The 17,612-nt window shown below is 35.0% G+C and overlaps 1 long non-coding RNA gene across 1 annotated transcript in view; it reads right to left on the reverse strand.

Annotated features, from left to right (window-relative positions):
- Positions 1 to 17,612, reverse strand: part of LOC140252139 (uncharacterized) — a 215,833-nt gene that overhangs the window by 38,879 nt on the left and 159,342 nt on the right. The gene's annotated exons all lie outside the window — the stretch shown is intronic.

The following is a 17,612-nucleotide window of genomic DNA, read 5'->3' on the forward strand; positions in this document are numbered from 1 at the left end:
TTCGTCAAAGGCTCTACTTCACCGGTCATAATTTTCTCTTAAGTGTACATAATGCCAGCCTACCATCTGCAGGAAAGAGCACTCTGCCTCCTATAGACTAAATATGTTCAATTTTTTTTCCCCCTCTATTCTTTCGGCTATAAAAACTAGAACAGTAAGGACTTTCCCCTAGTGAAATATCCTGTGCATTGTCTTCCTGACACATTTTGGAGGCAAATGGGATCTACTTTCTTCATATAATACTCCACATGAGAAACATCTCAGTATTGATTTAAAATACTATATAGAAAGAAAAGAGCTTACATATATGCATGCGAGTATACAGACTGTAACCTGTTGAAAACTTGTTGGAATAAAATAAGAAACTATGTGTGAGAAAGCAAAATCCAATGCAAAAGTTAATGATCTGAATCCTTACCACTACCCAAAGGCACCTGGCAATATATCTCCTTTACCCATTAATCTTTGTTTTCGTAACATTCTTAAGCTATCATAATTAGAGGTGAAATGGAAACCAGACATTTTTTAATAATTTGTACAGAATATTAGATTACTTTATAGGCAGATGCTGTATGTATTATTGCTGGCAGCATATTTTAATGCTCCTAGGTACAGTTTATTTTGACATCCATCTGCCCTCAGGAACAGCCCCGTAGTCTTGCCATTACTATACTCTCTTTGATGTAAATGCTTCCCACTACTCATCACCTCAGCTTCCTCCACAATTTGCTCTTCTAGTCATAGTGACCACTTTTGCTTTTGTTTTCTGAGAGACAAGGTGCATTTCTCAGCATACCCTTCTGATGATTAACAATTTGCTAAAATCATGCAGCCTTATATTAGTATTTTCATCACTCATTTAGCTAGCCTCACATAAAAACTATCTCACCCTTTTCCTTTGACATTACTAAATGTCTTCTCTTTTCTGCCAGTTCATTAATGCACTTCTTTGTGTTGTCTCCATCCATTTTGTATGTGGGGACTTTGAAGGTATCTATAACACTTAGGCAATCAGTGAAATGCAAGTAATTAAAACATAAGTTTTTTTGTTATTTTATTTTACATAACTCATCCTTAACTTCTTTCATTAGAATTGAATTCACAATCTGAGGCAAGATAACCTGCAGGACATGTAGTTTGCAAAATCTGTCTTTAAAGATTCAGAAAACTCAAGCTGATCTTTTTAGTGTTTAAAAAATGATCACAATCACCATTCACATAGTGAACACATTTGGGAAAATCAAACCACTCATCCAACCTACTGTTTTCAGAAAGATAACTATATTTCTTTCCATGTTTTCAATTATCTTGAACTGAAAAGGTAAATTGGTTCTTTTCCCACAGTAGTGTTGCGCATTCACTTTAACCATCCAACATTTCCTTTATATATTATCAGCTGTACAATGCACTATGAACAAATGTTGAAACATTAAAAAATTATGCCATCTCAAACGTATCAACTAAGTTTAAAAAACCTCTTTAATTATAAGTCCAAGTAGGACATTAAATTATTAATACTGACACCTGAAATTATCTCATTGTATATTTCAAAATGTATGAAGAAATATTTTTAAAGCAAATATCACTAAGACTTACACTAGTGATCCAAGAGGCTCTAGAAATGACTGCCTACCAGTTACACTATTCTGTTTTCTTCCTTCCTCTAATTTCTTGAAGTTTTAGAGAAAAATACTAAAAGAAACTGACTAAATAAACAACAACTCGAACTCTTCCTAATCTCCTCAGTAAACTAAACAAATATCTCACAGTATATTATGTATGTGATTGGAGAAAGTTATTGACTTCTGTGCTGCAAATCATTCATTCATTGACTGATTTTAAAGCCTTAAGATAATTCCAGGAAAAATATTATTAATAATATTAGTGAGATTCCTATTCTAATAATTTCAACACAAGTTACTGCTCACTCTAACTTTTTACCCATAATAAACATTTCACCATGATTTCTTTCTCAAGTTTAGCTAACAATTTATTATATAGTTATCAGATCAGAAACTTCGCTAAGGTCAGAATAAGTGGGATCTATGGCAATTATTTATTTAGTAAACCAGTCACATCTCAGATGTGGGGGAGACACAAACATTTGTATGATCCTGTTTGTTGCCTGGGAGAACAGGCCAAGCACTCCTCATCACAACCTCCCTCCAGGAAGTTGTAGAGTGCAATGAGGTCTCCCCTAATCTTCCTCCAGGCTAAACAATCTCAGCTCCCAGAGCTGCTCCTCACAAGACTTGTGCTCCAGATCCCTGACCAGTTTCATTGCCCTTCTCTGGACACATTCCAGGGCCTCAATATCTTTCTTGTAGTGAGGAGACCAAAACTGAACACAGTACCTGAGATGCGGTCTCACCAGTGCTAAATACAGGGGGATGATTACCTCTCTGCTCCTGCTGGTCACACTGTTTCTAAGAGATTTGTAAGAGAATTGTATGAGATTTCTCTTGTAACTGTAGTACTGCTAAAAATTCAAATACAGCAGTAGTGTTTACTGGTTAACAGCATTGTTTCAGGAGGCTCTAGTGTAGATTTTGTATACAGTTTACATACTTTCTAAAAAATTCTTCTTTTGCCTTCTCTTGCTAAGCAAATTACCTGTGATACCATGAGTAGTACACAGTGGAACTGTATAGGAGATGGGTAATTAGAAGTGTTTTATTTTAAGGTCCACCTTGGCTTAAAGGGCTGGACCATAGACCACTGCTGGTTTCCAGTCTTAGAGGCAAATGGGGGTAAAAACAATACAGAAAGCGTCACATAAACCTTGATTTTACCGTGCTTCTAAGTCACAATATGGCAATTTCATTCTTGATTTCTTGCTCCTTCTGAAACTGTGATGTTGCACCCTTGAAAAAATAAGACAATACAGGGAATTCGTAATAAGGATGGAGCCTATCTAACAGCTTTAAATAGATATAAAAAAGCTATGTAGGCATTGGCATGAAAAATAAAGATTCTTTGATGTGTGTCATTTTTTAATTTTAGCAATTAAAATGGCTTTTGAAGCTCTTTGGCATTTAATTTAAGCCTATGGAGTATAAAATTATGCTTTCCCTTGCAGATAGGCCCATATTTAGCACAAACAAGGTCATAAAGATCAACAGGCTTGGAAAAAAAATGGTAATTTAAGTTTTGAAATACCTAAACTTAATTCCTTTTATGTAGGAACTTGCCAAAATACACATACTTTTTCATACTTTTTTTTTTTTTTTTTTTTTTTTTTTTTTTTTTTCCAGCTGCATATTGCTTGGTGCTTATTAACAATTTTTTGTATTTTATTTTTTATTTTTTTAACTCAAACTGGGAGTCAGAGTAACTCTGCTTTTGCATGGGAAAAACACAAGTAGGAATGCCATATTCTGTGCAACAGAAGATCTGTATAATATGTTATCTGATGGACTTCCTACCTGAAACTTGTTTTCCTATTAAGACATGCTGTATTCCATCCTTGTTAATAATTATTCTGACATCTCTTTACTCAAATGTTCAAAAATTATCTGTGCTATCTGTGCTATATGAGAGAACTCTGAATGCATGATATTAAATTTTTCATTTGAGCATGCCAGTTCAGGGGAATGTAACCAAACAGACTCTAAACGATCTGCTATTTCAAAATCATTATATTTTATAAAGCCATATCAAGAATGACCTTTGTATATAATACATATGCACATAGTAATCCTCAGAAACGTAGTAAAACTTAGAAATTCTGTCTATCACTCGATATCGTAAGTCAAAACACATTTTAAAAGCAGTAGTATTGGTATGCACCTATTGTCTATCACTGCAAACTAATATTTTCTATCATGTCCTTTTCATAGAAAGTTAGATGTTGCAAACTGCACACTAAACAAAACTTATCTTTGCGTTCTAATTACATACAGAATGACATTTTCAATAAGAAAAAATATATCATGAAATAATACTGTTAAGTCTCACATGCAAATGCACAAACAAATGCAAAAAAAAATATATATATATATAAATAAATAAAAAATCAAGCTCTTACTTTGCTTCCTAACTACTTTACTATATAGCACTGTATTTTAAGAGTGGTAGCAGAAATGTGCTAAATCAAATTTAGCTAACAGGTGCTCTCCAGGCTGTGGACAATTACATCATAAAAATGTATTACAGTGCTCACTCTTGGGAGTAAAGACTTCTGCTGTAATAGTGAAATGTATTATATGAAGTGGAATTTCTAATGAACTTCAACAGAGCTGGTGGCTTGAATGCATAGCGATATATCAGGGGTAGCGCCACAAAAGAAAACCTCATAGGAAGAAGATAATTTACTTAGTAGAAACACTTATGCTTCCCACTGAACACATTTACAAAAATAAATCAATTGGACATGTTTCCAGTTTGCATTTTCACTTAGTATTTTTAACTGTTAACATGGTGTATTTCTTTTTTTTCTCTTTTTTTTTTTTTTTTCCTTTATGTAGTTTCATAATCCATTCATAGTTCTAAAAAATGAAAAAATGGAGGTACACACAAAGATGGAAGAAGTACTTCTGCATCAAAAATGATCAAGTGCAAATTGTTTACACAACCTTTACTCTCACCATCTCCCATAACAAGCAGTACCAGTAAATGAGTCATGTAAAACCACATCACTTTAAGGTTGGAAATGAGGGAAAAGTTTTCTTTGCAAATTCACATTTGAGCTTCTTTTCAGCTAAGTTACCATGCTGAGGAACTTACAGTTTGAATTTTGTTTTATCTTTTTAATTCAAATGTTTGCAAATGAGTAAAATAATACTTTCAGATTAGCAGATTTAATTCCCTGGAAAAGACTTTCTATTCTCTTCAGTGAGAATTTTAAAGACCTAAACATTTTTTATATTCTCTACTTAAAAACAAAACAAAACAACAACAACAAAAAAAACCCCACTAAATTTATTTACTTTTAACTGAAGAGATTCATTTTAGCTCACATAATTGCCTATTTCTCTGCTTTTCAATTATCCCACACTTTGTACATGACCTTTTTTTTCCTTGTTATGGTTTCACTGACCTTAAAATTAGATATTGTGTCAAAAGGTGATTTAAAAATATCTTCTCAATAGGTATGAGTGAATTATTTCCTGTGTACAACTGTTAGCATAGCTACAGGCTAATCTCCCATGTCCCTCTTAAATCCTCTGCTTGTTGCATACACTTTATGTTAGCTTTTATCATACTTTTATCATCCTCTGTGCTTTATTTGCTCACAGTTTTTTACTCCACCTAATTTTTTTCTGTCACACTGGACTGTAAGAACTGTATGGGCTTCCAGTATTTTGATTTGTTGCTGCCAGGTAGTAAGTTCAATACATCATTTGTGGAAAAGCCAATAATGAACATGTCATCATCCGTATTTCTACTTATGCTGGAAAAAAAATACAAACAAGCAGATACAACTGTTCATTAATATGAAAGGCCTAGCAATGTCATCTTTTTTTTTCCAACAGGTGCTTCACAAATATCCACTTATGTGCCACTGTGAGCTAATGCAAACTAAGTGGTTTCAATATTAAGACTCTTCAGTCACAGAACACCTATCTATCTGACATTTGGTGTATACAACCAGCTTAAGTAACCCAAGAAAAAAGAAAAAAAAAGTAGTTTAAAGCAAGGTGGCACCTAAAAACTGAGGCAGAAAACTAACCTGGTAGGATGGTCTCTTCAGCCCCAAAACATGTGATGGTACACTTTCACTCTAGATAGATACACTTTAACCCAATCAATTTTAAAGCTATTTCATTAAAAAAAACATCAATAAGGGACACTTGCAACTATGAACAGAGAACTGCCTATTTCATCAATGCCCATTCATTTTTATTTGATTTTCTCTGATTTGTCTATCATGAGGTCCTCACCGAACAGCTACAATGAGCTGGAGCTTACTCCTTCAGCAAATGTTTTGTCAAGTGCTTGTCTTGAAATGTTTAGTTTTTCAGTCGAGACTCAAATCCACAAAAGGTTAACGTGATTTATAAGCCATTTATTGCTACGTAATAGTTTGCATTGCTCCAACCATCTCTTGATTAGTCAATGAGAGGCATGTTCAAAAAAATGACCCTGCTGTATTTCAGGAGCCTTGTTTTGCAGAATTTATTTGCTTGGCTTTATTATTTGGATAGGAATCACAGCATACCATTGGGCAGACAAAACTCAAATTTAAAAAAATGTGTCTTCTGGGTAAGTGGCAACACAGATATTGCTACTTCAGTACAGACTTAGCAGTTTGGTTTTCTAATCTGTGTGTAACATTTATTTTCTAGAAATAGTTCTTGTAGCAGTAAGAAAGAAAAAAAAAAAAAAAAAAAAAAAAAAAGGAAAAAAGGATAAACATCACCAAATTATGTTGATTGGAAGCAACTGAAAACCTGTCCAGCCATTTGGAAAGGAGTGAAACAGTGGTCACAAGAACATTTCAAGCAAAAGACACAACATTCTGGGAAAAAAACAAAAACAAAAAAGCTACATTATTTTAAATACTTTTCTATTTTCCTATTATTCTCTAGTTTTACCATTACTCTGCTCATTCCCTTTATTAATGAATTTCACTTAATTATCACTATTTAATGCTTACCATAATAAAACAGCAATTTTTAATAAAGATAGAACACGTCAATTAAAATAAATTGAAAAGATTGCCAGAAAAGAAGCTCTTAGAGAGTTTTAATTACATTTTCAATCTGCTGTTTTATTTTTTCCCTATCATAGCTTGCATCTTCTTGCGAGAGCTTAATATTTTTTCTGACGATGTATTATCTGTTGTAATGTAATTAAGGAAGGAATATAGTTTTCATTTGTACTTACTGTATTCCACGCAATTACAGGTTAAAAATCTTACCAGTTAACATAAATTAAGAAAGGTCACTGCTAAGGATGAAGATGCTCCTTTGCAATCCCTATAAGTTTCAGGAAAGCAAATGGAATAATTCAACTAAAATGCTAAACTGCATATAAATGACTCTTCCAGACATTTTCTCTTCTTTGAACCTAAAAGGCACTTAGAAAAGATACTTCTTGACATGCTTTCAAGTGCTTACTGGGTTCCATATTCTATATTCAATTAAAATTGGGATATTTAGTGCTCTGAAGGAAACACAAAGTCCCTTTCTTGATGAACACAGAATCATAAAGGTTGGAAAGGATCACTAAGATCATCTAGTTCAGAAATGTATGGCTACATCAATTTCACAACAATTTATATAAACATGTATTAATTTAGTGCTTTGGCACTTCTCCAAGTTGGACATTTTCCACATTTTCTACATTTATTCACATTTGTTCAATATCTGCTTCCTGCAGTGAAAACAGTTTTCACCTGTTCTGTCTTGAAAAGATCACTGGTGATTTATTTATTAATTTTTCAATCGTAAATCCTAATGATATTTCAGTTCTTTTCCATGTTCAGTTTCTTTATGCCACTTTAAGTCAAATCATGCTGCACTGGTCTGCATGGGTAAAATAGACCTAGTACTACTGACACTGAAAATTACTGTAGAAAATTAAAACATTCACCACTTTGTAAGAACTTCATCTGAAGTGAATCATTTAAAAACTCAGCTAGCAAAGAGTTTAAAAGACTGATTTTTCTATTGGGAATCATACATCCCATAGAAAGGTTCAAAAGAAGAATGAGAATTTCTTTACTGTTAGCACATACTGAATGAAGAATGACATCTCTTATTGCTTGCATGAGGATACCACATATTACCACACTCATGCGTCCTACCATACTTCGGGGATGTTAGGTCCTTTCTCCTGGACCAAAAGATCAAGGGGAATCTGTGCCCTTTATGCCCTGCACTCTTTTGCTTGAACTGAAACTCAGTGCTAGATGGCAGTTCAAGGTCACACAGTGGTCTGCATACCAAAAACAGAAAATTAAATTTTACCTTGAAAAAAGATGATTACATGAAAAGTCATTGACTGAAGTCATCCACATACAAACTAACATTAAGAGATCTTCACCAAAAGCAATCTGTGCCTGCATAATGTATGCATAATTTGTTGCAGTCTTTAAGAAAAAATAAAATAAAATAGGAAAAGCAAGGTGTAAGCATCTGTACTATGGAGAAAAGTTCAAAAATTTTCAGAAAACTTAAAGCACATGAAGGACAGTGATTATAGAGTGCGTGCTGACTTCATTACATTTATTCTCTTGACACTGTCAACAAGAAGAACAATAACTGAGAATGAATAGGAAACAGGGCTGGATTTAGACTGATGTCTCCAGCATACTGCAAAATACACATTAATTGATGGCAAACATATTAAAAGAAAATTCTCCAAAATAAAATATAATTTTGAAAAAGAAATTATATATTTTAAGAGAAGACAAATGTTAGATCAAACCAGGGTTGGTAGCCATTTCACAGCTATTCTCCAGTACCACTATAAAAGCATACACAGTCTACACAGAATATCTTAAAACCTTGGTTTCTACTAGGTTAACACTTAGCAGATCTTTCAGAGAAAACAGATACTGCTGTCTGCAATGGCTAAAATCTTATACTCAAGTCAGGTTTCACAGCAGTCAAGAAGCAGCAGCCTCTTAAGTACGCACAGCTACCACCATATAAGTTAAATATAAGTTAAAATCAATACCAAGTATTACACATGGAAGCAAATGAAGCACTGAAGCAAATTAAGTTTATGGAGTTCTAATTTAATGTTCACTACGCAATAAGCTCTGCAGAAAGTACATTAGCACACAACCTGGAGGTGACAAAGATAGAGCTGATTTTAGTGAAGTCTATATTCAAGACAAATTGTCAAGACCCTCTGGAGACTCAAAGATAAAAGGCTGGGCACATGGCCACTACTTCTGCTATTCAGATTGCTACAAAGAGTCATCTAAACTAAAAGTTACTTCATTCTTTTTACACAACCACGGACATAATTTTTCAAACTTTGATCAGTAACATCAATGTGTCAGAAAAATATTCAGAGTACTCTTTTAAATGTCTTTAAAATAATAATAATAATAATAGTAATAATAATAGTAATAACAATAGTAATAATAAAGCTTGAAACATTTATTTCCTGCTCAAGATGGTTATCTCCTAGGGAGCTTGATCTCAAGATCTGCAACTTTGGGCCAGACTGTGCCTCAGGGTCAAGCTTCCCCCATCTTTCCAGATCTATTCCACAGAGAGAAAACAAAATACAGCAAGACAAAATTACTTTTCGTTCATTTTCTTTGCCAAGATTGGAAACAGAGTATCTTGCCCAAAGGAATCACTTTATGGGTAAGTTAGAAGAAACCCATAGAAAACTCACAAATTTAGCTTGAACTTATGGTCCCTTATGTGGCTGCTTGGATGTTTTTACTAGAAGAGTAGCATACATGAAATCATACTTAACTCTTGAAACAAAAATAAAGGATTACCTAGAATAACTAAAAAACAGAATTTCTGATAACAAGAAGTTTGAGGAAATCAGTGTCTACCAGTTTTCTAGTAAAAAAAGAGTAATCACCGTGACTTCAACATTTTACACTTATCAGACTAAGCAGTACCAGCCACTATGTTAGCAATTTCAGTGTAAGGGGAATAAAGATAGGGTTTGTTTTGATCTCGGCTTTTGAATTTCTACTGTCTGTCTACATCACACTTTATACAGAGGAACTAGTGAAAAGTTGTTTTTTTTTTTTGAGTTAAGGGACAAAACGTTGGAGAAGGCTTTGAAGGGCTGTTTAAATTGAACAGAATTTCTCACCTTTTCTCTATTTTTCCCCCATTAATATATATTATGAAAATATAGAAATAGCAGCACATCACAATCTAGGGACTGAATTTTATTTGCTTTGGCATGTAATCTTATGATGTCATTTAACTGCCAAGAGAAAAAAACATTCTTAATTGAGCCTATGTTCAGTTCTACAACTGTTAGAGGCATGCACAAGGTGTTATCTCAGTGTGTGTGCACAAGGAATTTCAGCCATTTAAAAACACCCAGTCAGCATGATTAAGTTGTTGCATTAAAAACTACAAAAGCCTTTCAAATTGTTAATAACATACTAGAGATTTGAGGCTCTATGAAAAGCAATACACACGAAGTCAAACAGCCTGGATAATGGTGAAGAGGAAGCTAAGGCATAAATAAATTACTTGGGCAGGCAAAGAACAAATCCGCAGAGAGAGGTGGTAACATATTGTCAGAAGACGGCTTCAGGCAAAATAGGTGAAAATCACAAAGAAAAGACATGAGGCTCAGAAAGGGAAACAAAATTGCAGAGGAGTAGCAAAAGCAAAGTCCTAATAGTTATTCTGACTAGGACAAGTTGACAGCATGCCAAAAGAATTAGTATCTAATCAGTCTGCAGGGCTGAGGACTGCTTCAAAGAAGCAGAATCAGATAAATGGAATATATAGGGGTAGGGGGAGGAACAAACTGATTTTGAAGGAAATATTATGTTCCCGACAAAAGACTCTTGACACAGAAAGAGTGAGAGAATTTTTACAGGTACATGACATTTGGCTCATAATCTCCTCCTTTTGCACTTGATAAGGTTGCCACCATTCCTAATACTACCTTTTGAAGATACAGAGCAGCGCTTTTCCACATCAAATAAGCAGACTAAATGATCCACATACAGGAAGACCACCAGATACAGGTAGCTCCAGATAGCAGTAAAATGCAAATGATTTTATAAAACATATGTCCCCTTACAAAAGGAAAGTCGATTGAAAAAGTGTAAATAATAGCCGCCTTGCACCTGTGAGATACATTGCAGTGCAAAACTGCATCAATCTACACAGTTCTCCAGTTTTTAAAATGGCATTCCTGTGAAAGTCCCAAATGAAAATTCATCATCATTAGCTAGTTTAAGCAGATGTTTAACTTTAGTCTCAAATCCACTGACTGCTTCACCATGACTTGTGTTTTTTCGTTTGTTTGTTTGTTTGTTTTTCTTCTTGGAAAGTGGTATTAATAGTTATAGAATAGCCTCAAACCATCTTAATTTCAAACAGAAACAGCAAAAGCAATTATTTTGATATTTGCATGACCACTGAATGGGAGAGCTATCAATAAGCAGCTAAGTCATGACCCACAAGTAGTTCTCAGCCACAACAGAAAACAAATCTAACATATTAAATTAGGATGCTATAAAAACAGACTTTACTCAAGTTCTGAAGATCACGCTACTTTTATTTTGGTACTGTCCTTATTTCAGCCAGGACAGAGTTGATTTGCTACATAGTGCCTGGCATAATGCCAAAGCAATGCTGGTAACACACCAATGGTTTAGTTCTTGCTGAGCAGTGCTGTACAGAGCCAAGAACATTTCAGGTTTTCAGCTTTTGTACTGTCCTGGCAGCAAGGGTGCTGTGGGACACAAGGAACTGTGAGGGGACAGAACGAGGACAACTGACCTAAACTGACCAAAGGTATATTCCATGACAAATGATAACATGTGAAAACCTATAAAACTGAGGAAAACTGGCTGGGGGTGCTGCCAATTCTAGGTTACAGCATTGGTCAGTGGTGGTGAGCAATTGCTTTGTGCATCACTTGTGTTATATATGTATGCAAACAAAACCACTGTTATTATTATCATTTCTCTCTCCCTTTTCTGTCTTAGTAAATAGTTCTTTCTCAGCCTAAAAGTTCAAACTTTTCCTTTTCTGATTCTTTCCCTCATCATGCTGAGAGGGGAGAGTGAGCAAATGAAGTGTGGCATTTAGCTGCTGGTCAGGTTAAATCACAGCAGGTGCTTAACTGTAAATCCAAATTCATGATGGACTGAGCTTTCATATAGGTATGTTGCACCAAAAGTAATGCCTCCTGTTTGTTGCCATGGAAAATATAATAGATACAAAGAGTATAATCACACTGTTTGATAGAGCTCACACTCAGTTGCAAAGCACTGGTTTTCAACTTAGGAAACACCATCAGCTATGCACTTTCACCACTGATAAACAAGAGCCTGCACATCACGCTCATAAAAATCAGCACCAGAGGAGGTGACCCACTGTTATTGCTGCCACTGCTGAAATGCACCACCCTCCACTGCAATGTGCTCACATCCACTGTTTGGTTTCCATAAACCAGGAAAACACTGATGGATATCAGTGAGTGCCATTTTTTCTACATGGAGGAATTCAGCAACACACATTCTCTCCATCCATGCTTCCATGTCAGACACCATTCTGTCCCTCTGTGTCCCTCTGTTGCCATCTGCCACATGGAAACAACATGTGATGGAATGTTGAAGGGAAAGTTCAGCCTCTACTGCTAAACCAACAGTATCTGCCTCTGACACTGTGGGCAAACATAATAAAATAGGAGAGATTACTTTTGGAGCAGCCCTTGTACAGTCTTTCTGACTGTAAGAACAATCAAGACATGAATGCTCAAATTCTTTACTCAATTGCAGGAAACCACCTCCCAACTGAAGAGATTTCATTGCTTATGGCAGTTGTAGCAAAAATTAAATGGCATGTTAAATACTTTTGATAGTGCATATACCTTATAGTATCTTATATACTGCTAATTAAAAAATTAATAAATAAAAAAAGAAACAACAAATATTTTAACAATAGAAAGTAAAGTGTCATCTGCTGTAACCATGCAGCCCTGCAGTGCAGTATTGCTGTAGCTGAATAGGCCATAAGCTTTGTACTGAATGTGCACAGCCACAGGACTGAAGCCTGCCAGATTAGCTATGCCTGAACTCCTCTCAACCTCCTGCAGCTTTGGTGTCTATGGCTAGTTTATCTTATTTCTGTGCATCTTCATGGGGTACGACATATTGATAAAGACAGCAGTTACAAGAAGTTATTTCATGGATCATTATGACTCTTGAGGCTCTAACAAAACAAGGCAAAGCAGAGAAACCCGGGCAGGTATGAATACAGTGGCTTTAGGACCTAGGGACAGAGGACACAACCCAAGGCAGTAGTAGAGATAGGGTTTAGCCCAGCAGAGATAGGGATAGCCCAGCATCAACTTTGGAAGGGAGGAGCACAGTATCATGAAACTGGGCAGAAAAAAAGAAACACTTGCAAAAATATGAACTGCATTATTTTTCCATATTTTCTATAACAATTCTATAACAAGTCTAGAATAACAGTGATTAGATTCCAATTAAATCAATTACAATAACAATAAAGCTTCACCTACCATAAACAATTCAAATGCAACATCACATAAGTAATGCAAATTTCCACTTAGTTCTCCTATAATTAAAAGTCATTATGGATTTGGATGACAGTCTCTTCATAACATTACATAAACCTTAAATAATGAGCTCACCTGTTTCAAGTGGTGCCATAAGTACTGAAAGTGAGCAGATAGTTGGTCTTTTTGAGAACTGTTACATCCACAGACCCATGATGTAACAAACACCTTCAGTAGGAGGAGGATTGAACTGTTTAGTTGGAAAACTATAGATTTAGCTATCCTTTTTTCTGCTACTTCTGATGAAAGCTACTATTTTAGGAATAAAATGACTCCTAATGAAACAATGGCTCCTAATGGAACACTGGAAAGCATAAACAAATGTAAGCATGTTTCTGTGTTGTTTTTTGTTTTGTTTTGCTTTTAATTCCAAAGTTCTAAAATGAATCTTGTGTGACAAAATACAAGAAAAGATACAGAAACACAGCCTGTATAACTGCGTTCAGAGAGGATACTTCCTTACGCCCAGGAAATGGCTCTTATGTACTAAATATTTCACCCACTATTTTTCTCCACTGTTTGGGTGGCCAAGGCACAGGGTAGAAGTCAGCACTGACTTAATACTTGAACTCCAGTGTTTATAGCAATGCCTGTGTGTCATATTTAAGAATAAGTGCACTGCAAAAAAGAGAAACTACTGCTCTCTAAGCAGACTCCTTCGTTTCCTTTGAATTCCAATTACAGAGTCATTTTCTCAAGTTGATCACTTAACAGGGTATTTAATTGATCCTGGATATTCACTATCAGATATGATTAACAGCTCCAATTGTTCTAAAATTCAACAAAATCTAAGAAAATAATGCCATAGAAATAATTCTGGCTTTTCAACTTGACACTCTAAAATGAGCTCTGTTGCCAGTAGAGTTGCTAGCTTAAGTTCTTTTGCTCATATATTGGGTAAGTCCTTTCTTAACAGAGAACTATAAAGACAAAAATGAGTGATGGCTTTGGAGTAGTTTGACACAAGAAACTAAAAGGAACAAAAGGAAAACCAACTCTGATGAGGATGAGTACTGGCTACAGGATGATGTGCTGAAGTTCTCCCTGAAGTAATGCCCAAGCCAAATCTCCACCACAGTATCTTGAACACCTGCACAATATTTGAAAGACAAAGGCAAGCATGTCCTAGGTGATCCTTAGATAACAGGGTCCCATTATGGCTGTTCAGACACTGAAAAATGTGGTAGAGCAGGACTGGGATAAATAACAAAGAACCAAATTATTAAATAGTTGAGTATTCAATTTACTACAGTCTACTCAGTATATAATCAATGTTCAAGAAGAAAAACAGTATGCTGCATTCATACTCTCACAATTAATATTCATAAGGGACTGATTCTGAATCAATTTAGAAAAGCAGATAGTTCTCATATTTTCTAGCATATCTGTGCTTGACTTTGTGTTTTAGCAATATTTCTGTGTGCAAAATATACTTACCTATCTACGTCTAAAACAATCTGTTTGGTTTGCTATACTAAAAAATAAAAAAATGTATCAGGTGTGTACTTTTCTCTGTGAAAGAATAACAAATTTCAGGAATTTAATGCAATACATTTCATGCCTGGCAATTCTGTATTTTACAATAAAGCACTATAATTCCATTCCTCTTATTTTACAAAGAGGTTATGAAAACAAAACAAAAAAAAAGCAAAAAAAAAAAAAAACCCACAAGATTTTTTATAGCTGAACTTCTGTCTGTCTTATAGTAATTGATGAGTCTTCGATTCACTTAAGACATTCACCAACAGCACACTCAAGTACTGGCCATCCACTGAGAGTACTGTTACATGTGTATCTGTTTTGGGGAAAACCCCCAGTTCCTCAAGGAATTATTAAAAAACATAAGAAAACAAAAAAGAAAAATGAAAAAACAACAGCAACAAAACAAAAACCTGCAAGAGGAATTGAAGGCATTTTAATATGGCAGCTTCTGAAACTGTCAGACTGTGTAAAGTAAATACAGGAAGATGTTACAGTTGGGTTATTGTGACAGAGCACTGATATTTTCACCCTGTATGGCAGATCATCTGGGATCAGATTCCTGAGGATGTACTGGGATAGGATGCAGCACGCAGGCTTGCTGCAGCAAAGAATCTGCTTTGACTAATGAGCAGAATAGCAAAAAGAAAACAAGATCTGACAGTTCCTTGATACTAAATGGTGTGACCTAAGCCCATAGCTGTCAAGGTTTTTGCACTGCCGGAAGGGAGATCTGGGGAGTATGGAGCAAGAGAAACAACTATAATGATTTAGGCTTAACCTCAGCAGTGCCCTGAACTATTATTTAATGATGACTTACCTTAGAGTATGCTAGTTAAATATTTTGATAAATGAAGGAAATAAAAGTTACTGGTCCCAACAGTTCCATTGTACATTAAAAAATAAATAAATAAATAAATAGTTGATAAAACAGCATGAAATGGCAGGTATGTAGCATATAATTATTCTCCTGGTGACAGGAAATAAAATGGGCAGTGTAAATCTACTAAAAGGTGTAATTATCTCTAGGTACCAGGCCCACATGAGACATTATCTAACATCTGGAAAAGCTATAACATTGTCTGTTTTCATCTGTCGCATTTGTAGCAAATATTGCAAGAAGACGACTAAAAGCAATATCCGCTTATTGCACAAGAATGAAGTATAAAGGGAAAATAAAATAACTTCTGAGATTTGTGTAAGACAATGAATAAAAGCTGATATGACATGTTAGACTCACCAGGCAAGGAGTCCAATTAAATATGCATGGTATTCTTCAGGAAATGTACTACATCTTATACATGCTCAGAGGTACAGGGAAAATATTCTGCTGCGTGGCTGACAACCAACAAGTTACCCAAGGCCCTTACACAGCTGCCTTGCTGTCCTCTGAAACACTGCAGTGATAATAATCATGACATTCTGCACAAACCCAATCATGTCCATCAGTCCTGACTCCTCCCCCATCTGCTCAGCACACTTTGGTATCCTACAAATACCTTGCACATTAAATCAGGCGTGCCTCAGTATTAAAAATATGAGATTAATCACTACAAAGAAAATATCAGAAAAAATAATGTAAAAAAAAAAAAAAGAAAAAAGAAAAAAAAATTATGCTCTTTATGTGAATGTGAAAGTGGAGACACGATACTAAGCGACATCTATCAACATCCTCAGATGAGATAGGACAAGCAACTCCTATCAAGGGAATATCTCTGTTCAGCTGGTTGTATATCAGAAGTATTTGCATGATCTGCAGAAACAGGAGCTTTCAGGGATGAATATTAATAAACGAACTTGAGAATACTTGAAATGCCTAGGAAACAGTGCTGATGAGTAAAAAAAAAAAAAAAAAATCTTGTCTTCTTTCTACCATTAAAATACAAAAAAGTATAGAGAATTTCACCTCAAGTTAAATTAATTTCAAAATTGACTTCAGACATTTGCATTTAATTTTTTAAACCCTTGCAATAGATGTCAACTCAGGCATGTTAACATAGCTTTCTTTCAGTGATCCTAATGCACAGACATCTTTCTACATTATCCCGGTGTGATTTACAACAATGTCCTGTAAAATTCAGTTGTAAAGCCTATGATATTACAAGGAGATCTCACTTGGTACATTTTGGGGATAACTTTATTTATTTATTTTACTGTTATTGTACAATGTATTTTATAAACAGAAGGATGTATTGTGCTGTATCTATTTTGAACTTCACAGGGAATACTATTCCTGGAGTCTCAGTAAAATGGTAGTAAATAGGCAACAAAAGGATTCTTAGTTTCATAATTCCAGACTTTTACACTTGATTTTTTTAAGTCTGTTTCACAATACAAAGTCTCTAGAGCATCAGTTTATCCTCAGACACTTAAATGAACTGAAAAATATCACCTTATAAAGGAGGTATATTCTTGTTTATTGACATAGCCAGGAGTGAAGCAGGTAAGTAATAAAACCACTACTAGCTTCGGAAACAAACAAACAAACAAAAACACATAGCAAGTATATGTGACACCCATTAACAGCAAGTTTTTGAAGAATGCTAGCTTGACAAGTCATTGACAAGTACTGGAAACTTAAGTCTCAAGAATATATGAGACATGACAGAGGCAGCAGTAGTTCTCCCACCCTTCCTTCCCAATACTCTTCAACCTTGACTTACCATATTCTGTGGAAAAAATGCATTTTCTATGCCTACTCTACAGTTGTTAGCTGTGAGCAACCACCAGCAGGCCTGCTGGCTAGTGCCAATTTTGACAGTGGATTATGTCGTGAAATGACATTTGGGTTTTGTCCTTGCTCAATAGCAAACAGTGTTAAGGAAGTAGGTCACAAAACAAATTCCTAGTATAGGAAGAAGGCAAGTTTTATGAGCAAGCAGCTTTAATCTGTCCTTTTCTTTTAGGTTATGTTTGCTTACCAGGGGGAA

This window comes from Excalfactoria chinensis, chromosome 4 (genome assembly GCF_039878825.1).
Source record: "Excalfactoria chinensis isolate bCotChi1 chromosome 4, bCotChi1.hap2, whole genome shotgun sequence".
NCBI lineage: Eukaryota > Metazoa > Chordata > Aves > Galliformes > Phasianidae > Excalfactoria > Excalfactoria chinensis.